This window comes from Hyperoodon ampullatus (genome assembly GCF_949752795.1).
Source record: "Hyperoodon ampullatus genome assembly, chromosome: X".
Lineage (NCBI taxonomy): Eukaryota > Metazoa > Chordata > Mammalia > Artiodactyla > Ziphiidae > Hyperoodon > Hyperoodon ampullatus.
In genome coordinates this window covers 40,666,348-40,693,421 of record NC_136913.1, presented here as the reverse complement: position 1 = coordinate 40,693,421, position 27,074 = coordinate 40,666,348, and the positions used below count along the sequence as shown (strand labels likewise).

At 38.7% G+C, this 27,074-nt stretch overlaps 1 protein-coding gene across 1 annotated transcript in view; it reads left to right on the top strand.

Annotated features, from left to right (window-relative positions):
• EFHC2 (EF-hand domain containing 2) overlaps positions 1-27,074 on the top strand; it is a gene marked incomplete at both ends in the record, with an annotated part of 179,715 nt that overhangs the window by 98,195 nt on the left and 54,446 nt on the right.

The window sequence follows — 27,074 nt, the reverse complement described above, 5'->3', positions numbered from 1 at the left end:
TTCTTCATTAATTTCCTACATACTTTTTTTTACTAGGAATTGGTATTTCTTTACATTCGTATTACTTTGTGGTCAAGTTTTGCCCATTTCTAGTAAATTTTATGCATTTGCATATAAAAGAAGTTCCTAGGGGAGAACAGAGAGGCAAAGGCATAGTACGTCAGTTGGGCACATTGTCTTGTGAATCATGCAGGGCATTGAAGGATCAGGGGAATGCCAGGAAGGCTGCATCTGAATGAGGAAGGCTGAAAACAGTGCAGCTAAGAGCACCCCTCTGAAATCTGAGGAACCTAGGAGGGACATCTCCTTAGGAATGCGATCCAGTTGGAAAAGACAGTGGAAACTTCGGCAGTTATCAGAGGAAAGGTGCTATGTATGCATCTGTGTGTATGTGCGCTCACACACGTATGTATTTTGCAAGACACAAAAATGTAGAAATCAAGGGGAAAATATATGACAGAGGTTAGAAGTATTATAAGAAATCATGAACAATAAAGATTTTCTCTAAGGTTAAGCTGAATTCTAGGACTGTCCAGTGACTGACCTAGGCAAATTTCCAAACAGCAGAAACACAGGGAAATTCAAATTCAGGGTCTGGTACAATTGTGAGACTTCTTAGCCTGAAAACAAAGTGAATGGAGCGTTCAGGAGAATGTAAATTAAATCACAGATGGAGGACAAAGGGGACTTTCTCTTTAGGCTGAGAATGCTGGCTCCTAAAAACAATAGTGGCTGAAAGCTATATAGGAAACTCAGCTTGATACAGTCAAGATGTGGCTGAGAAATGAAGACGTGAGCCCAGGAGAGGGTGGCAGGGAGGTCTTTCTAACTTTGTGTCTGAAGTTGCCTGTTGCATCAATACCTGGTGACCCGAGCCCTCCATTAGGCCCAGAGTGTCCCCAAAGCTCATTTGTTATTTTAACAAAGCTCTTCTGTGCCTCCAAAATATTCTTTTGAGAGCAGCAGTCAGAGGACATATTTTTATTGTTTAGAATTCCCGAGCTTCTGGGATCAATAAGAATTTATAGTTCTTTGTTATTGTTCATAGCAGTACACATGTTCATGGCCTCTTGGAAGATAAATGGAGACAGGGTAAAGAGCAGAGACAATTGCTCAGGCCATGGACTAATGGAAAGCAGTGGAGGGGAAAGCGAATTTCCATCAGAAATGAGGGAGTGGTTTCGTTTTATTATTTTGTGTTCTTTTACAAAAGCGTCCATTCTCCTAGTACTCTAGCAGTGTCTATTGGAAACACTTTAGTAAGTTTATAGGGCTTTGGGGGAAACACTTAGGCCAGGCAGGAGATCCAAGGAGGAAAAGTTGCTCTGCGGCCTGACCCTAATTGTGGGTGGAATAAAGGATGGCCACACTGTGTGATTGCAGGGCGACCTCAGGGCTCAGAAGGATGATCAGAAAGAACTAGCTCCCAATATTTAGGCCCTCTCCTGGCCAGAAATTCCTTAAGACAGAAATCAGATCAGGCTGTACCTGGTTTGAAAAACCCTTCAGTGGCTTACAATAAGATCCAAACGTTTTATTGCAGCCGGCAGGGCCTTGAGCGATGCAACTCTGTATTTCCAGTGTCATCACTTCTTTTCCTCCAGCTCTGTCCTCTGGCCTTGCTGACGATCAGTCACTTGCTTTCTCAAACACGTCAAGCTCTTTCCCTCCTCCAAGCCTATGCACACGCAGTTCTCTCTGCTCAGAGTGTCCACACCACCATCCTTCTCGTGGCAAACCCTGGGACTCATTGTAAATGCTGCTTCCTCGAAGGGGATTTCTTTCTAGTCTACCTAAAGTAGATCGCTCACTGTTTTTCTTAGCCCCTTGTTTATATTTTTCATAGCACTTAGCACAACTTGCAGTTAAGTTTATTTAGATAGCTGTACTTGGTGTGTGTGTGCTTGGGTGTGTCTTCTCCTATTAGAATGTGAGCTTTCTGAGGAGCAGGGTCCTCGACAGCCCTGTTCACTGCCCTAAACCTGGCACCTCATGCTGGGCTCACTACATATCACAGTTCCTGAATAGAATAATGAGATGCTAGGATTATTCTTGGGGGTTCTGTCTCCAGATGAGAGTGCAGAAGAGGCGTCAAGAGGTCCTGGTCCGTGTGATATGCTTGGTGTCGGGCACTGCGCCATCTGTGGGTCCCTAGTTCATGGTCTTCAGCCCTCTTTTTTGCTCTTCACGTTCTTTCCTGGGCAAAGGCAAAGAAAGTACATAGTCAGTTGCTATCACACCGCATCCTAATTTAATTATGTGCTTGGAGCTTTTACTAGCTAATATTTTTCTTTTATTTCTGTATGTATGTATGAGTGTATATTCTGGCTCTTCTCACCAGAACGTAACCTCTTTGAGGGCAAGGACCTTCTCTTTCTTGTTTTTTGCTTTAAGTTTATCACTTTTCACAGTGCCTGGGTGTGAATATTTGTTGAGTGGCTGCATTTTATCCAGCCCCGCCCCCCTGCTTTGGCTGTCAGCTAAAGGCTGAGTTCTCCATTTAGTTCCTCATGCTCAGACCTTTTTCCTGAATTATAAACCTTGAAATACGAATGCCTCCGAGACATCTCCCCTTTGGATGTCCCTAAGGCATCCCCAAATAACTTTCCCTAAATTGACCTCTTTTTCTTCTCCCGTAAAGTTGCAGCCGGGGACCCTGTCTTGGTAAAGGCCACCATACTTGTCCCCAGGGCCTGGGCCAGGGTCTACCTTGTCTTTCCCCTATCTTGACCTCTCCCACCCTCTTGAAATTGCACTTCTTAAACTACCTCTCTCCATCTCTAGCTTCACTGTTGGAGTTCAGCTTTTCATCTGTTCACCTGGACTCCTTGTCTTAACACTCATCCTCCAAAGCTGTGCCAGAGTGACCTCCCTAAAATCTGATCATGTCGTTCCTTTGCTCTAGGGCAAATCCCAACCTTTTAGTGTTTCATGTGAGTTTGGTCATGATCTGACCCTTGCCTCCATCTCTTCCCTTATTTCCATCTCACTCGAATTATTCTTTTGGAGAAGTCACTGTTTATCAAGCACTTACTGTGGACCATGCATTGTGCTAAATGCTTTTCCTGTATTATCCACTGGTAGCCCGTGTTGAGTTATTCGTTTATTTCCCTGCCTCCACAGTTGGCTCCAGCCAAGTACAGTAGGTGTTCGTTGAATAATTTAATGAATGGTCCTATTTCTCAAGGAACATTCTGTCTAAAGTTTGCATCAAACAAGTAAATAATTGATTACCTTGCTCTGGGGAAGGGAAATCTGTCTCTGACTGTAGGGAAGTCAGGGAGAGCTAGTCCTGACTCTCACAAGTCAAGTGACTTGGGCAACTCACTTCACCTACCTACACCTCACTCTTTGGTCCATATAATGGTCTCTAAGGCCCCTTCTAGGCGCTGACATTCTGAAACTTTCTGTAGGTTTATGAATACACTTGTAAAATGTTCCCTTTTCAAATTTGTGCATCGAAGTAGTAGAGTGGGCAGGCAGAGGCAGGACTGCAGTGTAGGCCTCTGGGCTTCACCTCTGTGGCCCTCATTTTCTCCCCTGCTTACATACCTGGCCCTCTCAGTATGTACCTGGCGCCCCAGAGCCCAAGCTTACTGCTTTGGGCAGCAGTCCAAGCCCCGGGCATTTTCTTTCTTCTCAGAGATTTGCACCGCTTCTCAGGGAAACCTTGTGGGCAGGAGCTAATAAACTATCTCTGCATAAGGTGCCATGGTTGATAATGGATTACTGGATTAACTTGTGGGCCTTCCTGAGATATTTGCCTCAAAATTGACCTGAAGGAATGCAGGGACAGGTGGAAACAGAGGGCAGTTTTGGGAGGGAGTGTTTCTCTTCTGCCTTGTGGGGCTAGCTGGCTCTGCCTCTAGGCTGGACCTATTTCTCTGGGACCCTTTTTTCATGGTCTGTCAGATTGGCCTGTGACAGCCGTGGATTGTAATCGAAGAGAGTGCAGAGAGCCTTTCTCAGAGCCTCGATACCTGACGGGCAGGTTTCAGCAGGGAGCCAGGCAGGGACTAGGCTTGGCAGGGCTAGTGTTTCGTGCAGTTGGGAACATGGGCAGGGTGAGGCTTCCTGATGGGGGCCCTGGACTTAGAACCCTAGGCGACAGCAGCAGCGAGGGCCCTGTGCCAGGGAAGACGTGGCCAGCCCCTCCCTCCGGCCACCTCCCCGAGCCTTGATCTCTCCATCAGAGATGACACCCGCCCCATGTAGCCTGCATGTATTTTGGTTTTCTGTGTGCTCAGTGCTCACCTCTTTTTCAAGGGCAGGGCACATGCCCGGTTCACCCTGGAGTCTTTCCTAGATACCTCCAGCACCCCATGTCTCAGGCCTCAGTGAATGTAGTGAATTATTACACCATTCTTCCTCAGACCCCCATTATCAACTGTGGGATCAGGAGATTTCCTGTGAGCATCGATGTAATAATTTCCAAGATTTACAGCCTCGAGGAAATTTTCGTTCTTGTAAACTTAAAATTCTTCCTGAGAGAGATAGTATAATGTAGTAAACAGATTCAATTTTAGACTTGTAGACTTGCATCCAAATCTCAGCTCTGCCATTTGTCAGCTTGGGGGCCTTGAGTAAGTTGCTGAACAATGTTTCCACCTACAAAATGGGGATGGTAATAATACCTACTGCATAGAGCTGTTGTGATGAATAAATCTGATATAACATATGTAAAGTTCTTATTGTAGCACACTGTAGTGCATAGCGGACACTAGAAAATGAAAACCCTTTATCCCAATAGTTGGAATAGTTTGAAATAGTCACTGAAAATAGTAGTAGGAATTTATGTCCTGTTTTCGATATTTCACTAAGTTCTGTATTTACTCTTGATGAGGTCATTGAAAGCATTCTTTAATAAATGAGGTTGGAAGAAGCCCTTTAAAAACTTGGAGGCCATGAAGGTGGAAAATAAACATCACCGTTGGTGGACCGAGGTTGGGAAACATTAATATAATCCACCCCATTACTGTCCTTTACTTAAAGGAAGAAGATTATAAATTTAGTGCTTAGAAAATTGTAATGATCTCATCCTGATTTATCTCAGACAGTTATCTCTCCTTTTATGTGGTTTTGCTCTTTTTTTGAACAACTCTGTGTACATTGTTATTGGTGTTTTTATTGTAAGCCTAACTAACATTTTTAAGGAAGCCACTAGTCTATGAATCTATATGAACAGAAGGAAAAACCAAGACAAATTCCAAAAGCACTCAAACATGTACTCTCATCTTGAACCAAATAGACACTTTGACAGTGTCCATACCATATCTTTGAGATACGAGCCTCAGCATACATTTTTGAAAACAGCATTTTGAACCTTCCTAAAAGCATTAAATATAAATAAATGTGATGTCATAGAAAAAATGCTGGCCTGGGAATCAAAAAGACCGAGATCTTTGATTTGATTCTGTCACTGCCTGATGGTGTTGTTTGTACTGGTGAGGGCTTAGTTTTTAAAAAGCAGAATCCTCTCTGGCTAGTTAAGCAGAAAAGGAATTTTTAAAAAGGATCCTGGGTGGTTCACAGTATCTTTGGAAGGGCTGGAGCAACAAGCTTGAGGCTCAGTTCTAGGAACAGTGCCCAGAACTGGGCTGTAGAACTTGTCTGATGAGAAAATGGCCTCTGTTCCTACTGCACCACCCACACTCGTTGCTACATTTGCGCTGCTGCCAAGAACTTGATTTTACCACAACCATCACTGCCACTACTTTTGGCAACCTTGTGTCCTTTGCTACCGCTGAAAGCTGGACCCCTCTGACACCAAAGGTGGCCACGCCTAGCTGGTTTTCTCTTGTTAATCCCTTCCAAGTCAAGGTCTCATATAAGCTTCCCCGATTGGCAGAGCCTGGGTCACCAGCATGTTTCTAACTGCAAGGAAGCCTGGGAAATTGAGCTCTGACTTCCATGTTGGGGTGACGGAGAAAATAACGTGGTAATTTCCCCAAATATAGATGGGCGATTTAAAAGGTACCCTCTTCATTTGCTATGACGGCAAATCCAAGCCAAGATGAGCCAAACAGGGGGCATAAAATGACAACATTAGGAACGGAACTCCTTGTTTGTAAACAAACCAAGCAAAACACTTGCCTGGTTTTAGCACTTTGCAAATACTGTTCTGATCCACCCGAGCAGCTAAACAAAATACAAACTCCTCCCCTATATTCCACTACTTTTGCAATCTCTGACACGCCTTTCTGAGTTTAAATTGCCTTCAGTGAAGGCATTGGATTACTTTCAAGTTCATGGATTGATAGCTGGCAATCGTGTTTTGTTTGGTTTTCGTTTAATGTTTTTTAAAATTAAGACTTTAAACATAAAAGTCTATATTTCTCTCTCCTCTTGAAAAATAGAACCTGGGCCTACGTTTCCCCATGTCAACTGTCAGTTGGGAGTGAGTGGCAACTGTCCGCCTCAGACTGTGCCTGTTCTCTGCACTCTTCCCCAGTCTCTACAATTCCTTATTGTCGTATACCTTCTCCCATTTATCTTACCTGCATATCCCAGAAGGTACTTGACGAGGTAACCCTTGGATTAGATAATTTTAAGGTCCCTTCCAGCCATAAAATTCCATTATTTTGTACCCTAGGTATAGTGGAAATAGGCATTCAGGAACCAATTGTGTAAATAGCCCAAAATAGAACTGGAGACTGATTTTTAAATCAGAACCCAAGTGTGATTTTATATCTAAAAATCCAAAAGACTCAATTTAAAAATGATTAGAAATATTAAGAATATTTAGGAAAGTAGCTAAATACAAGAAAACTACATAAAAAGCAATAGTTTTACTAGTAATAAACAGGAAATATTATGCAATGGGGGGTACTATTCACTATAGCAACAAAAATTATGAAATACCTGGGAATAAATTGGACAAGAAACGTATAAGACTGAAATGAATACAATTTCAAAATTTTATCATATCTCTGAATGGGAAGACACTATTTTAAAAATTCTAATCTGTCCAAATTAATCTAGATTTGAAGCAATTCAAATCAGAATTTACAATGTGGGTTTTTGTTGTTGCTGTTGTTAGATTTGGTTTTGTTTTGCAGGGTTAAGGGAGAGAAATTGGCTCATTGATTTTGAGGTCCCTCAATAAAAATCAGGGATTAAAAAAATGTTGAAAAGGAAGAATATTACAGTCAAGATACTAGAATTTATGTAGTTTATAGATATTTGAAAGCACTGTAATATACTAATAGAGGATTAAACTAAAATATCAGTGAAACAGAGTATAGAGCCCATAAAAGATTCATTTTTATGGACTTTATTATAAGGTACAGAGAAATTCTCAATTCAGTGGACAATGAATGGCTTAATAATAAAGGTTTTAGTGATAATTGATTAGGAAACATTTAATACATTTTAATTTTGTGGTAGGTAGGGCACAGTTTCCAAAAACCATAAAGGAAAAGTTGACTGTATTGACTACAGGAAAATTTTCTAGGCAAAAAATACTGTAAACAAATTTAAAAGACAAGGGACAGACTGAGAGAAAATATTTACAACCAATATAAGAACCAGGGGATTGACATTAAGGATTTATGAAAAACTGTAAAATCAACAGACAAAAATGGGTTAAGGACAGGAATAAACAATTCTCAGAAGCAATACAAACAGCCTTTAAACCTATGAAAAGAAGCCCAATAATCACGTAAGCTGAAACAACAATAAAATATTTCCACCTATTATATTGGTGACATTTAAAAAGAATGACATAACTGGCTCCAGATGAGCATGTGGGATAACAGGTACTTTCATTTTCTATTGATAGGAGTTTAAATTGGTTCAGCATTTTAGAGGGCAATTGGCAGTATCTAATGCTTAGACCCTTTTACCTAGTCATTGCACGTTTAGAAACTTTTTACTCAGAAAAAATTTGACAAGTGGATTGTAATAGATATGTGTGTGTGTGTGTGTGTGTGCGCACACAATATTTATTGCAGCAAGCTTTGTAACAGCAAAAATTTGGAAAAATCAAATGTCCAACAATAGGGGAGTAGTTGGATAAATTCTACTGCTTTGGTTTAAGACTGTACTATTTAGCCATTAGAAAGAATGAGATAGGCCAAATATGCATGCTTGAGAAAATGTTCAATGTGTTAGTCAGGATTGGTTAAGTAATGCTGCAGTAATAACTAACCCCCAAATCTCAGGGAACTAAATCAACAAAGGTTATTTCTTGTTTACTCTGTGTATCCATTGTTGTTGTCAGAGGGAGCTTTGTTCACAGTAGCCACTCAGGGACTGAATCTGACAAAACAGCCACTACCTTGAATATACCAGAGAGAGAAGAGAGCTTTGGAGGGTCAAGCCCAATAAGTCTCAGCTGGGAAGAAATACATATCATTTACACTCAATTCATTGGCCAGTACTAGTCACATGGCTCCACCCATATGTTCAGAGGAAAGAGGGAAACCAGATGTTAGGTAAACAGCACTAATGGCTACCATATATATATCATGCTGTTTTGTAGATAAAGCAAAATTCAGAAGTCTGTATAATATGATCCTATTTATGCCAAAAGTCTAAAGGTTATGTGTGCATGTATATTTATATAAATATTTCAGGGATTGTGTATCCTTTGAAGAAATCCTAGCAGGCTGCACACCAAGCTGCCTCATTCTTTGATTTTTTTTTTTTAACAATGAGCAATTGTAGAAAAAAAATTAAAAAGATAAATAAAGCTCAAGCAAATAAAACCAAAAAGCCTGGGCAAAGAGCACTGAGCATTTTTCATTTCTTGCTTCAGTTTCCAGAAAGAGCTAATGACAAATGCTGGCAGAATGCTTAGAGCAGAAGTCAAGAGTCTCATAATCATAGAGCAGGGTATGAGTTGTTCCACTTGATGCTCTACTCTGATTATTGATTAGAGTCAAATAATTTTAATGTGCTTACTTAAAATTCTTTTATTATGGGCCATAATATTTTAAATTTCTGTTACAAAATTCCAGAGCTTCGCAATTAAATTTAGGATGGAATCGTTTTTATAATTTTCAAATTCTTGTCAAATTAGCAACAAATTCTTACCCATTTATTTTCCCCACTTAGATTGAATCATTAATATTTTACTATTATTTGCTTTATCATGCATCTCTCCATTCATACACCCCTCTATCCATCCATTAATCCATCTTAACTTTGGTGCATTTCAAAGAAAATCACAGACATCAATTACTTCCCTCTAAATATATCGGCATGCTTACCATTTATTTACATTTTTTTCCTTTTGATATAAAATTTATATTCAATAAAACGCATCAACCTTAAGTATACATTTGCTTAATTTTGACAAATGCATACACCTGTGCAACACAAATCCCTATTAAGATGTACAACATTCCTGTCACCCAGAAAGTTCCCTCACACCCCATCCTAGTCAGTCCCTGCCCACCTCCCCCATTCAAGGGGCAGCCACTTTTCTGATTTTTTTCACAGTAAATGGCTTTTTTCCTGTTCTAGAATTTCATATAAATGAAATTATACAGCATATATTCTTTTGTGGATTCTCTTATTAAGTATGATTTTGAGAATTATCCATATTGTTGAGTGTATCAGTAATTCATTCTTTCATATTGCTGAGTAGTGTTCCATTGTATGAGAATACCACAGTTTGTTTATTCTTTCCCCTGCTGATAGATACCTGGGTTACTTCCAACTTTTGGCTAATATAAATAAACCTGCTCTGAACATTCTTGTACAAATATTTTTGTGAACATAATTTTCTTTCTCTTGGTTACATAACTATGAATGGAATTGCTAGGACATAGGTGTATGTTTAGTTTTTTTAAGAAACTGGCAGACCTTTTACCAAAAGAGGTTATACCAGTTTACATTTCCCCTAACAACGTACAAGGGTTCTAATTGCTTCACAATCTTGCCAACATTTGCTATTATTAGGCTTTTTAATTTAAGCACTCTGGTAGACAGGTAGTAGTATCCCATTGTAATTAAATTTGCATTTTCGTGACAACCCATGATGTTGAGCACTTTTTTTCATGTGTTTATTGGCTATTTGTATTTTTTGTGTGTGTGTGAAGTGTCTTTTCAGATCTTTTGCCAATATTTATTGGTTGTTTGTTGTATTATTATTGAGTTGTTGGAATTCTTTATATTTCCTGGATACAAGTCATTTGTCAGATACACGTTTTGCGAATGTTTTTCTCCCAGTCTCTGGCTTTCCTATTCACTTTCTCAGTGGTGTCCTTTGATGAATACTGTATATATTTTAAATTTTGATGAAGTCCAAATTGTCAGTCTTTTCTTTTAAGGTTATTGCTTTCTGCTTAAGATGTCTTTGGCTGCCTCAAAGTCACCAAGATAGACTCCTATGTTTTTCTCTAATAGCTTTATGATTTTAGCTTTTACTTTTAAGTGTATGATTCATCTCAAATTAAATTTTATATATGCTGTGGGATCAGCATGCAGGTTTATTTTACTCAAATTCTTAAAATGCTTATTCCAAAGTTTTCTATTATAAGCCAGAATATTTTATATTGAAGTAAAACAATTCCAGAGCTTTAAAATATAATTTTGAAATGGAAGAGTTTAAAATTTTTTTTAATTCTTATTAAATTAGTGACAGTGTCTTCCCCATTCATTTTCTTCTTGTTCTGTGACTTAGTTTTGACTATTAAAATTGCAAATTCTCCTTCACAAAAGAAACTGAAATGCTGATCTTTTATACTTCCACCAATTTCCTTATGTAGTACATTCCCACTTCTTGAGAGTTGAAATATTCTCACTACATTAATATCCCAGTTAACTGAGGAATGCTAGATACTAATGATCTTGATAACTGAAGGAAACTGTATACTACACATGTATGACAGATTGTATTTTTCAAAGATGGCTGCAGCAGTGTCCAACATGTGAACTTGACACTCGTTCCACTGAGAGGTGGGGTCTATGCCATTTCCCCTTGAATCTTGAGTGGCTTTGTGATTCACTTGTAACCAATAGAATGTGACAGAAGTGATGCTGTGTGAGACAACTGAGGCCAGTTCAGAAAAGATGATGCAGCTTCTACATTGTATGACGTGACACTTACTTTTGGAACCCTGTACTACCGTGTAAGAAGTTCTACCACCTTGAGGTTGCCATGCTATGAAGAAGCCCAAGCTACATAGGGAAACCACTTGTAGATGGTAATTCAAGTGACAGCCCAAACTGAAATCTCAGCTGATGGCCCTTGCCATGCACTGGATTTATGAGCTAAGACACCTTCACATAATTCAAGCCCCCAGTTACAGAATCTCCCAAGTTGAAACTCCAGACCTTCTTTTGTGCCCTGTCAGAATTCCTGACCCACAGAATCCATGAACATAACAAAAGAGTTGCTTTAAGCACTTGATTTTTAGGGTAATTTGTTAAACAACAATATTAACTGAAGCAGCATGCACCAACACATTTTGGGGAATTAGAATACTGAAAATATGCAGCCCTCAAATTAAGTATTCGATTTTTAATTTTTTGAGAAACAGTCTGATGTCTTTTAGTGCCTCAGAGACCTGGCTTCCCAGTTCTTTAACTGCAGAGGTGGAGAAATCCTGTGCCACATCTTGGAAGTTGCTCTTGTGAAAAGACCTCCACATCAGTTAGAACACAGTATATGCTGGGTGGGGAAAAAAAAGTAAAGAAATAATTCTTAGTATGTGTACCTTCCATCTGGAAGAATAGTAGTAAAATTTCCTTCTTCTACCCGAACTGAGCCAGGTGAGGTGGGGGTGGAGGCTTTTGTGAATTTAGATACGTGTTACATCCGAAGAAGAAGATGTGGTCTCATTTTCCAAGAACACATTTGATTTTTTTAGGCACTAATTTATTTTTAAATTTACATACACTAAGATTCACTCTTTTTGGTGTACAATTCTATGATTGTGACAAATTCCTAGAGTTGTGCAACTGCCACCGCAATAAAGATACAGAACAGTTCCATCACACCTGCCCCCTCACACACACCCCCACCCCCAAAACGGGAATAATGCTTTCTCTTGAGTAAATACCTAGGAGTGGAATGTGTGGATCGTACGGTAGGCATATGTTTCACTTTTTGAGAAACTACCAAACTGGTATTTTTTGTTGTTGTTTTAGAAGTTTTTTTTACATCTTTTGTTACATTTTCCCCTGGATATTTCATACTTTGGGTGCCATTATAAATGGCATCTTTTTTAGTGGTTGCCCCAGAGTTTGCAATACTGTACACATTTACAGTGAGTCCAAGTCCACTTTTAAATAGCACTATACCACTTCATGAGTAGTGAGGAAACCTTATAATAGCATCACGGTCATTCATTTCACTTATACAGAAGCATCTATATGTTCATATACATGTATATGCACATAATTGAATACATTGTTGCTATTATTTTGAACAAATTATATGTTAGATCACTTAAGAAAAATAAGTTTTTTATCGACTTACTTATTCCTTCTCTAATGCTCTTTTTTTTAACTTTTTCCTTTATATTGGAGTATAGTTGATTAACAATATCATGATAGTTTTCAGGTGTACAGCAAAGTGATTCAGTTATACATATACACGTATCTATTCTTTTTCAAATTCGTTTCCCATTTAGGTTGTTACATAATACTGAATAGAGTTCCCTATGCTGTACAGTAGGTCCTTATCCATTTTAAATATGGCAGTGTGTACACGTCAATCTCAAACTCCCTAACAATCCCTAATGCTCTTTCTTTATATAGATACAAGTTTCTGACCTATATCAATTTCCTTCTTTCTGAAGAACTTCTTTTAAACATTTCTTGGAGGGCAGGTCTACTGGCAACAAATTCCCTCAGTATGTGTTTGTCTGAGAAAGTCTTTATTTCTCCTTCACTTTTGAGGGATAGTTTCACAGGATACAGAATTCTAGCTTGGTTTTTTTCTCTCAACACTTTAAATATTTCACATCACCCTCTTCTTGCCTGCATGGTTTTTGAGGAGAAATAGGATGTAATTCTTATCTTTGCCCGTCTATAGGTAAGGTATTTTTTTCCCTTTGACTTCTTTCAAGATTTTTTTCTTTATCTTTGACTTTCTACAGATTAAATATGATGTGCCTAGGTGTAGTTTCGGGGGAGCATTTATCCTGCCTGGTGTTCACTGGGCTCCTGGATCCATGGTTGGTGTCTGACATTAATTTGGGGAAATTTTAATTTGTTATTGCTTCACGTATTTCTGCCGTCCCTTTCTCTCTTTCCTCTCCTTCTGGTATTCCCATTACATATATGCTATAACTTTTTGTAGTTTTCCAGAAGTTCTCGGATATTCTGTTCCATTTTTTAAGTCTTTTTTCTCTTTGTTTTTCAGTTTTGGACGTTTCTATTGATGTTTCTATCCTCAAATGCAGAGGTGCTTTCCTCAGCTATATACTAATGAGCCCATCAAAGGCATTCTTCATTTCTGGTAGTGTTTTTGAGCTCTACCATTCTTCTTGATTATTTCTTAGAATTTCCATCTCTCTGTTATCCATCTATTCTTACATGTTGTCTGCTTTTTGCATTAGAGCCCTTAGCATGTTAATCATAGTCGTTTTAAATTCGCAGACTGATAATTACAACATCCCTGCCCTATCTGAGTCTGCTTCTGATGCTTGCTCTGTCCCTTCAAGCTATGTTTTTTGCCTTTTAATTCTTTGCTGAAACCAGACATGATGTACTAGATAAAAGAAACTCTGGTAAATAAGCCTTTGGTGATGTGGTGGTAAGGTGCCGGGGGAGAAGTGTTCTCTGTCGCTATGATTAGGCTTCAGTCTTTTTAGTGTGCCTGTGTCCCTCAGCTGTGAACTTCATAAGTACATTTTAGTTTCCTCCCGCACCCCTCTAGGTGGGATAGGATGGCCGGAGGGGGCTAGATTTGGGTATTTCCCTTCCCTTATGTGTAAGGCTCGAGGGGGCTGGAGTTGAGTATTTCCCTTCCCCAGGGTGGGTTAGGCTCTGATAAAACCCCATTGGTCAAATGGTTTCCCTTGAAGGCAGGCATTGTTAAGAAGGACAGAATGCTCTTGCACATTTCAAATTGGTTACTTTTCTCCTCTCCTGCCGGAAGCCAGAGAGAATTTTTCCTTGATATTCACTGTGAGAACCTGGTAAAGCTCCTGGAGATAAAGCTCACACAAGTGTGGGGCTCCCTTGATGACTGGCCTCCCCAGGAGTTTTTATCTCTTAGATTTGTCCACATGGAGCCTCCAGAAGTTCATCAGTTACAGTTCAGATTTTCCTACCCTGCTACTGGTTCCCACCGAGGTTTCTGCTTGTGGGTTTCTGCTCTGATAAGTCATGATTCTCTGTATCTGAGTGTCTATTTGTCTTTCCAGTTTGAGGGACAGTGGTTTGCCCAGTGACCTCCCTTCTCAGATGGATCTAAGAAGAATTGTTGATTTTTCAATTTCTTCATCTTTTTACTTCCCAAATTGTTTTTTTAAAGTGATTGTATCATCTTCATTTTTACCAAGAGTCTTTGAGAGTTCCAATTCCTCTACATGCTTACCACACGTGGTATGGTCCATTTGTTTAATTTTAGCCATCCTAATAGATGAGTAGTAGTATTTCATTGTTGTTTTTACTTGAGTTTTCCTAATGATTAATGATGTTAAACATATTTTCATGAGCTTCTTTGCCATCCATAAATCTTTGGTGAAGCCAGAGGAGATTTCAGGTCTTTTTCCCAAACATTTTTTGAGTTTTTTGTTTTCTTGTTCCTGTTTTGTGAGTTCTTTATTTATTCTGGATACAAGTCCCTTATCAGATATATGCTTGCCAAATATATTTGTCTGTGGCTTGTGATTTTATTCCCTTAAAAAAGTATCTTTTGAAGAGAAAAAGTTTTAAATTCTGATTAAGTTCAACTTATCAATATTTGCTTTTATGGATCATGATTTTGGAATTAGATCTAAGAAATCTTTGACTAATTCAAGGTCACAGAAGTTATCTTCTAGAGGCATTATAGTTTTACAGTCAGGTCTATGATTCACTTTAAGTTAATTTTTTGTTCGTGGTGTGAAATAAGGATTGAAGTTTTATTTGTTTATATGTAGATATGCATTTCTTCAGCACCGTTTGTTGAAAAAAACACTATCATTTCTCCACTGAATTGCCTTAGAACTGTTGTTGAAAATCAGTGTCCATATATGATGAGCCTTTTTCTGTTCTGTTCCGTTGATCTGTCTGTCTCGTCACTGATACCACGCTTTCTTGATTACTGTATCTCTATAATAAATGTTGAAATCAGGTAGTATTAGTTCTCCAACTTTGTTCTTCTCTTTCAAAGTTATTTTGGCTATACTAGGTTGCTGTATTTCCTTTGGTACTTTGGAATCAGCCTGTCAATTTATATAACAAGCCCTGTTGGGATTTTGATTGCAATAGCATTAAATCTATAGATAAACTTGTGGACAACATTGAGTCTTCTGACTCATGAACATGGTGTATCTCTCCACTTATTTGGAATTTAATTTGTCTCAGACATACTTTATAGTTTTCAGGGTACAGGTCTTGCACATCTCTTGTCAGATTTATCCCTGAACATTTCATATTTTTGATGCCTTTGTAAATTGTATTGTTTTTAATTTTAATTTCCAATTGTATATTGCTAGTATATATAAATAGGATTGATATTTGTGTATTGATCTTATATCCTGATACATTGCTGAACTCACCTATTTGTCCTAATAGCTTTCTTTTTTATTCCATCAGGTTTTTTTATATTGACAGTCATGTCATCTGAGAATAAAGGCAGTTTTACTTCTTTATTTCCAAACTGGATTCATTTGACATCATTCTCTTGTTCCTAAAATTAGGGGGAAGACATTTAATCTTTTAACATTAGGTGTAATGTTAGTTAAGAGTTTTTGGTAATTGTCTTTTATCAGGTTGCGGAAGTTCCTTGTCATTCCTATGTTGTTGAGTGTTAGATTTTGTCAGGTCCTTTTTCTGCATCTGTCGATATGATCGGATTAGTTGTTTTAGTTTGTTAATTTAATAACTTACATTGATTGATTTTCAAATGTTAACACTTGCATTTCTGGGATAAATTTCATTTGGTCATTATGTTGTTTTCCCTTTTATAGTTGTTGTATTTAATCTGTGAAAATTTTGTGTAGAGTTTTTGCCTGTATTTTCATGAAGCCTCACAGAATGAGTTCTGTGCCTGTAATGGTGACCAGGTCACTTTACCTGTTGGGATTTCATTTCCTTACTTGTAAAAGGAAGAGGCTGGATTGATGATCTATCTGTTATTTTCCATTCTAATGGAAAATGGTCTTTTCCATTATTCATATTTATTTTCCCATGATTTACATTTATCTTCATTTAACCCTTTAAATTATTTTGCATATCTTTTATTACATATAAAAGTACAATAGCATAAGCATATTACTGTTAAGTGGTAAATTGAGGGTGACTGCTCAAAAACTTTTCAACGGTGTGGTGCTGCTCGATCAAACAATTTTGGAAACAATGCTGTATATAATTCTCCTGGCCATCAGGACTAGGCTTTCTCATAGGCCTCAGTCTTTTCCCACCTGGAACACTTTGCTATTAGTCTTTGAGGTTGTATTAGACAATTATATAAAACTCGTCTCATCCTTCAAATAACCCTGCAGGGCAGACTCATTAATCAGCTCAAGGTCACGGGCACAACTGGGATTCAGACCTAAGTCTGTTTGATTCCAAATCTGATATTTTCTCTTTCAAAACTTAAATGGAGGGCTTCCCTGGTGGCGCAGTGGTTGAGAGTCTGCCTGCCGATGCAGGGGACGCGGGTTCGTGCCCCGGTCTGGGAAGATCCCACATGCTGCGGAGCAGCTGGGCCCGTGAGCCATGGCCCCTGAGCCTGCGCGTCCGGAGCCTGTGCTCCGCAACGGGAGAGGCCACAACAGTGAGAGGCCTGCCTACCGCAAAAAAAAAAAAAAAAAATGTACATAATGGTAAACACTGTATCCTTTTGTGACTTGCTATTTTTTTTTTTTTTTCACATTTTATTTATTTATTTTTTTATTTTTTTATTTTTTTATTTTTATTTTTTGCTTTATCACAAATTTAATCAGTTATATGTATACATATGTTCCCATATCCCCTCCCTTTTGCGTCTCCCTCCCACCCTCCCTATCCCACCCCTCCAGGCGGTCACAAAGCACCGAGCTGATCTCCCTGTGCTATGCGGCTGCTTCCCACTAGCTATCTACCTTACGTTTGGTAGTGTATATATGTCCATGCCGCTCTTTCACTTTGTCACAGCTTACCCTTCCCCCTCCCCATATCCTCAAGTCCATTCTCTAGTAGGTCTGTGTCTTTATTCCTGTCTTACCCCTATGTTCTTCATGACCTTTTTTTTCCTTAAATTCCATATATATGTGTCAGCATACAGTATTTGTCTTTCTCTTTCTGACTTACTTCACTCTGTATGACAGACTCTAGGTCCATCCACCTCATTACAAATAGTTCAATTTCATTTCTTTTTATGGCTGAGTAATATTCCATTGTATGTATGTGCCACATCTTCTTTACCCATTCATCCGATGATGGACACTTAGGTTGTTTCCATCTCCGGGCTATTGTAAATAGGGCTGCTATGAACATTTTGGTACATGTCTCTTTTTGAATTATGGTTTTCTCAGGGTATATGCCCAGTAGTGGGATTGCAGGGTCATATGGTAGTTCTATTTGTAGTTTTTTAAGGAACCTCCATACCGTTCTCCATAGTGGCTGTACCAATTCACATTCCCACCAGCAGTGCAAGAGTGTTCCCTTTTTTCCACACCCTCTCCAGCATTTATTGTTTCTAGATTTTTTGATGATGGCCATTCTGACTGGTGTGAGATGATATCTCATTGTAGTTTTGATTTGCATTTCTCTAATTAGTAAAGATGTTGAGCATCCTTTCATGTGTTTGTTGGCAGTCTGTATATCTTCTGTGGAGAAATGTCTATTTAGGTCTTCTGCCCATTTTTGGATTGGGTTGTTTGTTTTTTTGTTATTGAGCTGCATGAGCTGCTTATAAATTTTGGAGATTAATCCTTTGTCAGTTGCTTCATTTGCAAATATTTTCTCCCATTCTGAGGGTTGTCTTTTGGTCTTGTTTATGGTTTCCTTTGCTGTGCAAAAGCTTTTAAGTTTCATTAGGTCCCATGTGTTTATTTTTGTCTTTATTTCCATTTCTCTAGGAGGTGGGTCAAAAAGGATCTTGCTGTGATTTATGTCATAGAGTGTTCTGCCTATGTTGTCCTCTAAGAGTTTGATAGTGTCTGGCCTTACATTTAGGTCTTTAATCCATTTTGAGCTTATTTTTGTGTATGGTGTTAGGGAGTGATCGAATCTCATACTTTTACATGTCCCTGTCCAGTTTTCCCAACACCACTTATTGAAGAGACTGTCCTTTCTCCACTGTACATTCCTGCCTCCTTTATCAAAGATAAGGTGACCATATGTCCGTGGGTTTATCTCTGGGCTTTCTATCCTGTTCCATTGATCTATCTTTCTGTTTCTGTGCCAGTACCATACTGTCTTGATTACTGCAGCTTTGTAGTATAGTCTGAAGTCAGGGAGCCTGATTCCTCCAGCTCCATTTTTCGTTCTCAAGATTGCTTTGGCTATTCGGGGTCTTTTGTGTTTCCATACAAATTGTGAAATTTTTTGTTCTAGTTCTGTGAAAAATGCCAGTGGTATTTTGATAGGGATTGCATTGAATCTGTAGATTGCTTTGGGTAGTAGAGTCATTTTCACAATGTTGATTCTTCCAATCCAAGAACATGGTACATCTCTCCATCTATTTGTATCATCTTTAATTTCTTTCATCAGTGTCTTATAATTTTCTGCATACAGGTCTTTTGTCTCCTTAGGTAGGTTTATTCCTAGATATTTTATTCTTTTTGTTGCAATGGTAAATGGGAGTGTTTCCTTGATTTCACTTTCAGATTTTTCATCATTAGTATATAGGAATGCCAGAGATTTCTGTGCATTAATTTTGTATCCTGCAACTTTACCAAATTCATTGATTAGCTCTAGTAGTTTTCTGGTAGCATCTTTAGGATTCTCTATGTATAGTATCATGTCATCTGCAAACAGTGACAGCTTTACTTCTTCTTTTCCAATTTGGATTCCTTTTATTTGCTTTTCTTCTCTGATTGCTGTGGCTAAAACTTCCAAAACTATGTTGAATAAGAGTGGTGAGAGTGGGCAACCTTGTCTTGTTCCTGATCTTAGTGGAAATGGTTTCAGTTTTTCACCATTGAGGACGATGCTGGCTGTGGGTTTGTCATATATGGCCTTTATTATGTTGAGGAAAGTTCCCTCTATGCCTACTTTCTGCAGGGTTTTTATCATGAATGGGTGTTGAATTTTGTCGAAAGCTTTCTCTGCATCTATTGAGATGATCATATGGTTTTTCTCCTTCAATTTGTTAATATGGTGTATCACGTTGATTGATTTGCGTATATTGAAGAATCCTTGCATTCCTGGGATAAACCCCACTTGATCATGGTGTATGATCCTTTTAATGTGCTGTTGGATTCTGTTTGCTAGTATTTTGTTGAGGATTTTTGCATCTATGTTCATCAGTGATATTGGCCTGTAGTTTTCTTTCTTTGTGACATCCTTGTCTGGTTTTGGTATCAAGGTGATGGTGGCCTCGTAGAATGAGTTTGGGAGTGTTCCTCCCTCTGCTATATTTTGGAAGAGTTTGAGAAGGATAGGCGTTAGCTCTTCTCTAAATGCTTGATAGAATTCGCCTGTGAAGCCATCTGGTCCTGGGCTTTTGTTTGTTGGAAGATTTTTTATCACAGTTTCAATTTCAGTGCTTGTGATTGGTCTGTTCATATGTTCTATTTCTTCCTGATTCAGTCTTGGCAGGTTGTGCATTTCTAAGAATTTGTCCATTTCTTCCAGGTTGTCCATTTTATTGGCATAGAGTTGCTTATAGTAATCTCTCACGATCTTTTGTATTTCTGCAGTGTCAGTTGTTACTTCTCCTTTTTCATTTCTAATTCTATTGATTTGAGTCTTCTCCCTTTTTTTCTTGATGAGTCTGGCTAATGGTTTATCAATTTTGTTTATCTTCTCAAAGAACCAGCTTTTAGTTTTATTGATCTTTGCTATTGTTTCCTTCATTTCTTTTTCATTTATTTCTGATCTGATTTTTATGATTTCTTTCCTTCTGCTAACTTTGGGATGTTTTTGTTCTCCTTTCTCTAATTGCTTTAGGTGCAAGGTTAGGTTGTTTAGTCGAGATATTTCCTGTTTCTTAAGGTGGGATTGTATTGCTATAAACTTCCCTCTTAGAACTGCTTTTGCTGCATCCCATAGGTTTTGGGTCGTCGTGTCTCCATTGTCATTTGTTTCTAGGTATTTTTTTATTTCCTCTTTGATTTCTTCAGTGATCACTTCGTTATTAAGTAATGTATTGTTTAGCCTCCATGTGTTTGTATTTTTTATAGCTCTTTTCCTGTAATTGATATCTAGTCTCATAGCATTGTGGTCGGAAAAGATACTTGATACAATTTCAATTTTCTTAAATTTACCAAGGCTTGATTTGTGACCCAAGATATGATCTATCCTGGAGAATGTTCCATGAGCACTTGAGAAAAATGTGTATTCTGTTGTTTTTGGATGGAATGTCCTATAAATATCAATTAAGTCCATCTTGTTTAATGTATCATTTAAAGCTTGTGTTTCCTTATTTATTTTCATTTTGGATGATCTGTCCATTGGTGAAAGTGGGGTGTTAAAGTCCCCTACTATGATTGTGTTACTGTCGATTTCTCCTTTTATGGCTGTTAGTGTTTGCCTTATGTATTGAGGTGCTCCTATGTTGGGTGCATAAATATTTACAATTGTTATATCTTCTTCTTGGATCGATCCCTTGATCATTATGTAGTGTCCTTCTTTGTCTCTTCTAGTAGTCTTTATTTTAAAGTCTATTTTGTCTGATATGAGAATTGCTACTCCAGCTTTCTTTTGGTTTCCATTTGCATGGAATATCTTTTTCCATCCCCTTACTTTCAGTCTGTATGTGTCTCTAGGTCTGAAGTGGGTCTCTTGTAGACAGCATATATATGGGTCTTGTTTTTGTATCCATTCAGCCAATCTGTGTCTTTTGGTGGGAGCGTTTAGTCCATTTACATTTAAGGTAATTATCGATATGTATGTTCCTATTCCCATTTTCTTAATTGTTTTGGGTTCGTTATTGTAGGTATAGTCCTTCTGTTGTGTTTCTTGCCTAGAGAAGTTCCTTTAGCATTTGTTGTAAAGCTGGTTTGGTGGTGCTGAACTCTCTCAGCTTTTGCTTGTCTGTAAACGTTTTAATTTCTCCATCAAATCTGAATGAGATCCTTGCTGGGTAGAGTAATCTTGGTTGCAGGTTTCTCTCCTTCATCACTTTAATTATGTCCTGCCACTCCCTTCTGGCTTGTAGAGTTTCTGCTGAGAGATCAGCTGTTATCCTGATGGGGATTCCCTTGTGTGTTATTTGTTGTTTTTGCCTTGCTGCTTTTAATATGATTTCTTTGTGTTTAATTTTTGACAGTTTGATTAATATGTGTCTTGGCGTATTTCTCCTTGGATTTATTCTGTATGGGACTCTCTGTGCTTCTTGGACTTGATTAACTATTTCCTTTCCCATATTAGGGAAGTTTTCAACTATAATCTCTTCAAATATTTTCTCAGTCCCTTTCTTTTTCTCTTCTTCTTCTGGAACCCCTATAATTCGAATGTTGGTGCGTTTAATGTTGTCCCAGAGGTCTCTGATATTGTCCTCTGTTCTTTTCATTCTTTTCTCTTTATTTTGCTCTGCATTAGTTATTTCCACTATTTTATCTTCCACCTCACTTATCCGTTCTTCTGCCTCAGTTATTCTGCTATTGATCCCATCTAGAGTATTTTTCATTTCATTTATTGTGTTTTTAATCGATGCTTGATTCATCTTTAGTTCTACTAGGTCCTTGTTAACTGTTTCTTGCATTTTGTCTATTCTATTTCCAAGATTTTGGATCATCTTTACTATCATTATTCTGAATTCTTTTTCAGATAGACTGCCTATTACCTCTTCATTTGTTAGGTCTGGTGGGTTTTTATCTTGCTCCTTCTCCTGCTGTGTGTTTTTCTGTCTTCTCATTTTGCTTATGTTACTGTGTTTGGGGTCTCCTTTTTGCCGGCTGCAGGTTCGTAGTTCCTGTTGTTTTTGGTGTCTGTCCCCAGTGGCTAAGGTTGGTTTAGTGGGTTGTGTAGGTTTCCTGGTCGAGGGGACTAGTGCCTGTGTTCTGGTGGATGAGGCTGGATCTTGTCTTTCTGGTGGGCAGGTCCACGTCTGGTGGTGTGTTTTGGGGTGTCTGCAGACTTTTTATGATTTTAGGCCACCTCTCTGCTAATGGGTGGCGTTGTGTTCCTGTCTTGCTAGTTGTTTGGCATAGGGTGTCCAGCACTGTAGCTTGCTGGTCGTTGAGTGAAGCTGGGTGCTGGTGTTGAGATGGAGATCTCTGGAAGATTTTCGCCGTTTGATATTATGTGGAGCTGGGAGGTCTCTTGTGGACCAGTGTCCTGAAGTTGGCTCTCCCACCTCAGAGGCACAGTACTGACTCCTGGCTCCTCAATTTGGGATGATTTGTTGTCTATTCATGTATTCCACAGATGCAGGGTACATCAAGTTGATTGTGGAGCTTTAATCCGCTGCTTCTGAGGCTGCTGGGAGAGGTTTCCCTTTCTCTTCTTTGTTCTCACAGCTCCCGGGTCTCAGCTTTGGATTTGGCCCCGCCTCTGCGTGTAGGTCGCCGGAGGGCGTCTGTTCTTCGCTCAGACAGGAAAGGGTTAAAGGAGCAGCCTCTTCGGGAACTCTGGCTCACTCAGGCCGGGCGGGAGGGAGGGGCACGGAGTGCGGGGCGAGCCTGCAGCGGCAGAGGTCGGCGTGACGTTGCACCAGCCCGAGGCGCGCCGTGCGTTCTCCCAGGGAAGCCGCCCCTGGATCCCGGGACCCCGGCAGTGGCGGGCTGCTCAGGCTCCCGGAAGGGCGGTGTGGACAGTGACCTGCGCTCGCACACGGGCTTCTTGGCGGCGGCAGCAGCAGCCCCAGCGTCCCACGCCCGTCACTGGGCTCCGCGCTTTCAGTCGCGACTCGCGCCCGTCTGTGGAGCCCCTTTAAGCAGCGCTCTTAATCCCCTCTCCTCGCGCAGCAGGAAACCAAGAGGGAAGAACAAGTCTCTTGCCTCTTCGGCAGCTCCAGAGTTTTCCCGGACTCCCTCCCGGCTAGCTGTGGCACATTAGCCCCCTTCAGGCTGAGTTCTCGCCGCCAGCCCCAGTCCTCTCCCTGCGCTCTGACCGAAGCCCGAGCCTCAGCTTCCAGCGCCGCCCGCCCCGGCGGGCGAGCAGACAAGCCTCTCGGGCTGGTGAGTGCCGCTCGGCACCGATCCTCTGTGCGGGAATCTCTCCGCTTTGCCCTACCCAGGTATGTGGGGAGTTTCTTGCCTTTTGGGAGGTCTGGGGTCTTCTGCCAGCGTTCAGTAGGTGTTCTGTAGGAGTTGTTCCACGTGTAGCTGTATTTCTGGTGTATCCGTGAGGAGGAAGGTGATCTCCGCGTCTTACTCTTCCGCCATCTTACCCGGAAGTCCTCTTGTCACCGTGACTTGCTATTTTTGATCAACGTATGATTTTGAGTTATTTCCATGTCAATACATGTAGCTCTGGTTTATTTAGTCTCATTGTTTTATAGTATTTCATTTTATGAATAAACTACAGTTTACCAATTTCTTATTATGTTAGTTTTCTGTGGCTACTGTAACAAAAGCAAACTAGGTGGCTTAAAACAACAGAAGTTTATTCTCTCACAGTTCTAGAGGCCAGAAGTCCCAAATCAGTATCACTGGGCTGAAATAAAGGAGCTGGCAGGGTGATGCTCCCTCTGGGAGAATCTGATCCCTTCTTCTTCAGTTTCTGTGGCTGCTGGCAGTCCTCAGCTTGTGGTATTACTCCAACCTCTGTCTTTACCTTCACATCGCTTCCTCCTCGTGTGTGCGTGCGTGCGTGCGTGCGTGTGTGCGTGCGTACATGAGAGAAATCTCTCTCACTCTCTCTTATAAGGATACATGTGATGGCAGTTAGGGCCCACCTAGATAATCCAGGATAATCTCGGGTAATCTATTTCAAGATCTTAAATTAATCACATCAGCAAAGACCCTTTTTCCATATAGAGTCACATTCACGGGTTCCGGAGATTAGGACCTGATATCTTTGGGGATCATTCTTCAGTCTCCTGTACTTATGAACAGCCATTTTGCTATTACAGACAGTTGCAAGGGAACATCCTTGTGCATGTCTCTGTGGATATGTGCTAGTTTCTCTAGAATAGGAACATAGAAGTAGAATTGCTAGGCTAGAAGCTGTATCTTCAACTTCACTAAGGATTGTTAAATTTTTCTTAGAAAGTGGAAGCATCAATTTATATTTTCATCCTTTGCACATTGCTCATTTTTCTGTTGAGATTTAAGTCTTTTTTAAAGTCTTTGTTCTTGATACATTTTGCATGCGAGTCCTCTGTTGGTTATGTGCATTGCAGATGTATTCTACGTCTGGCTTCTCTATTCACTTCCTGTATTGTGTCTTTTGTCATGTGGAAGTTTAAATTTTTAATTGTAGATGAATTTATGGGCTTTTTTCCGTTATAGTTAGTGAATTTTGCATCCTCTTTAAGAAATTATGAGTACCATATGAATTTCCAGTTGTTCCAGCACCATGCATTAAGTCTATCCTTTTTTTCCCCCAGTGGTTTGTATTGACACATCTGACATATTTCATAGTCCCATATCCATATGAATCTGTTTCTAAGCTCTCTATTTTGTTAAATTTGTCTACTTGTCTAGCCATAGGCTAGTACCACCTGTTTTATTTGTTACTATGGCATCATAAGTTGTGATACAGAGCAGGGTTCTAATTTTTCTTCTTCTGACTATTCTTAAGCTTTTAATTTTCCATATCAATTTTATGACCACTTTCTAGTTCTTTAAAAAGCCAGATTGGATTTTGACTGGAATTGTGTTGAATTTATAGATTAACTAGGGGGCAGAACTGCTGTCACTATGAAATAGAGATTTCCCATCTTTGAATATAGTGTATCTTGTTTTATAATACTGTACAGTTTTGTTGTCATTGCAAATATTGCCTTTTAATTTTAGAATTACATTTTCCAGTTGGTTGTTGCTGGTGTATATGAATGCTATTGATTTTTGTATTTTATTTTTTTGTTTGCTGGTCTCATTTTCCCTCTTGAGTCCTCAGAATATGTAGTGTCTTTTGGATATTATTTTGGACCATATCATATAAACTGTAAATAATGACAGACCTGCTTCTTCCCTTTTAATCTATATGATTTCTTTCTGTTCTTCTTATTATAATATTTTGGCTAACAGCTGCAATGTAATATGTAAGATAAGTAGTAATAGCAGGGATCCTTACCTTTTTCCTGATTTTAAAAGAGGTATTTCTAATATTTCACCATTAAGGTCATAGGTTTCTTGGTAGATGCAGGTATTCTATTTAGGATTTTCACATCTTTGTTCATATAGGAAACAGGCCTATACTTTTACTTTCTCATACTGTCTTTGTCCAGTTTAGATATCAGTGTTTTATAATAGTCTTATAAAATAAGTTTCAGAACATTCACTCTCTGTAAAAAGTAGGTATTATTAGTTCTCTGAAGGTTTTGTAGAAGTTGCGTGTAAAACCATATAGCCATTCCTTTTTTTTCTGTGGGTGGATTTTTTAACTAATGGTTCACTTTCTCTAAGGAGAGTACATGCTATTCTAGATTTCTACTTTTTCTTGAGTTGGTTTTGAAAATTATATATGTTTTCTAGAAACTTTTCCATTTCGTCTAATTTTTAAAATTTATCACCTTTTTAAGCCCTATTACTGTTGATTTGTGCCTTTTCTGTTTTTTTTAAGTCAATTTTACTAGAGTTATTTGATTAATTTTAGAAAGAACCAGATTTCAATTTGTTAATCCCCCCCAATTTTTACCTTTAACTTCTATTTTATTAATTCCTACTCTTATTTTTATTATGTCCTTCTTTCTATTTTCTCTGTGCTTATTTTCTAATTTCTTGACTTGCACATTTGTTTCACTGATTATCAGTCTTTATTTTCTAAGAAATGCACTTGAGGCTTAATTTGCCTTGTAAATACTACTTTGGCTTTAGTGTGTTTAGTGTTTTTTGTCCTTCCTGTGTAAATATTTCCTAAAATTGGCCAATTAATTATTTGTTTGTTTTTAAATTTTCAGATGTGTACGACGTTAGCTTTATAGTTCTTTTTTCTCTTTTTGTTACATTTAGTTGGAGAATATGGTTTGCATGATACCAATTCTTTGATATTTATTGAGACTTGCTTTGTAACTCTGGGAATGAATAAACTTATTTTCTGAAATGTATTTTTTCTCTTACTTTTGAAGTTTAACTGGGTAAAGAATTCTAGATTTATAGTTATTTTCCCTTGACCTTTTGAAGATATTATTCTGTTGTCTTCTGCCCTCCATTGTGGTTGTTGGTAAGTCTCTTATTAATATAATCGTTCCTTTGTAGTCATATGCCTTTTTTTTTCTCTCTGGTTGCCTTTCTCTTTGTTTTTGGTGTCCTGCAGTTTCATTACAGTGTATCTTGGAAGTATTTGTAATTCTTCAATTTGAAAATTATTCTCAGCCATTATCTCTTCAAATCTCTTGTCCGTTCTGTTTTTCTTCTCAAACTCTCAAGCTGTTTTCTGTTTTCCTCTTAACTAGTTGTCAAACTTCTCTCTCTATTCCATGTCTTTTAACCTCTCATTCATTTTTTTCATTGATTTTTTATTCTGTGCTGCATTCTTGGAATTTTCCTTAAATCCGTCATCCAGTTCATTGATTAAGTGACTTTACCTTCCAATTCCTTAAGTGCTGTTTAGTTGTGTGTGCATGTGTGTGTGTGTGTACACGCACTCGTGTGTGTGTGTACACGCACTCATGTGTGTTTTAAATGTTTCTGTTATTTTCCATGGCATCTGTGTTCTTTTCTTATGGTTTCTCTATTTTTCAATCTGTTTTGTATTTTAAACATAAT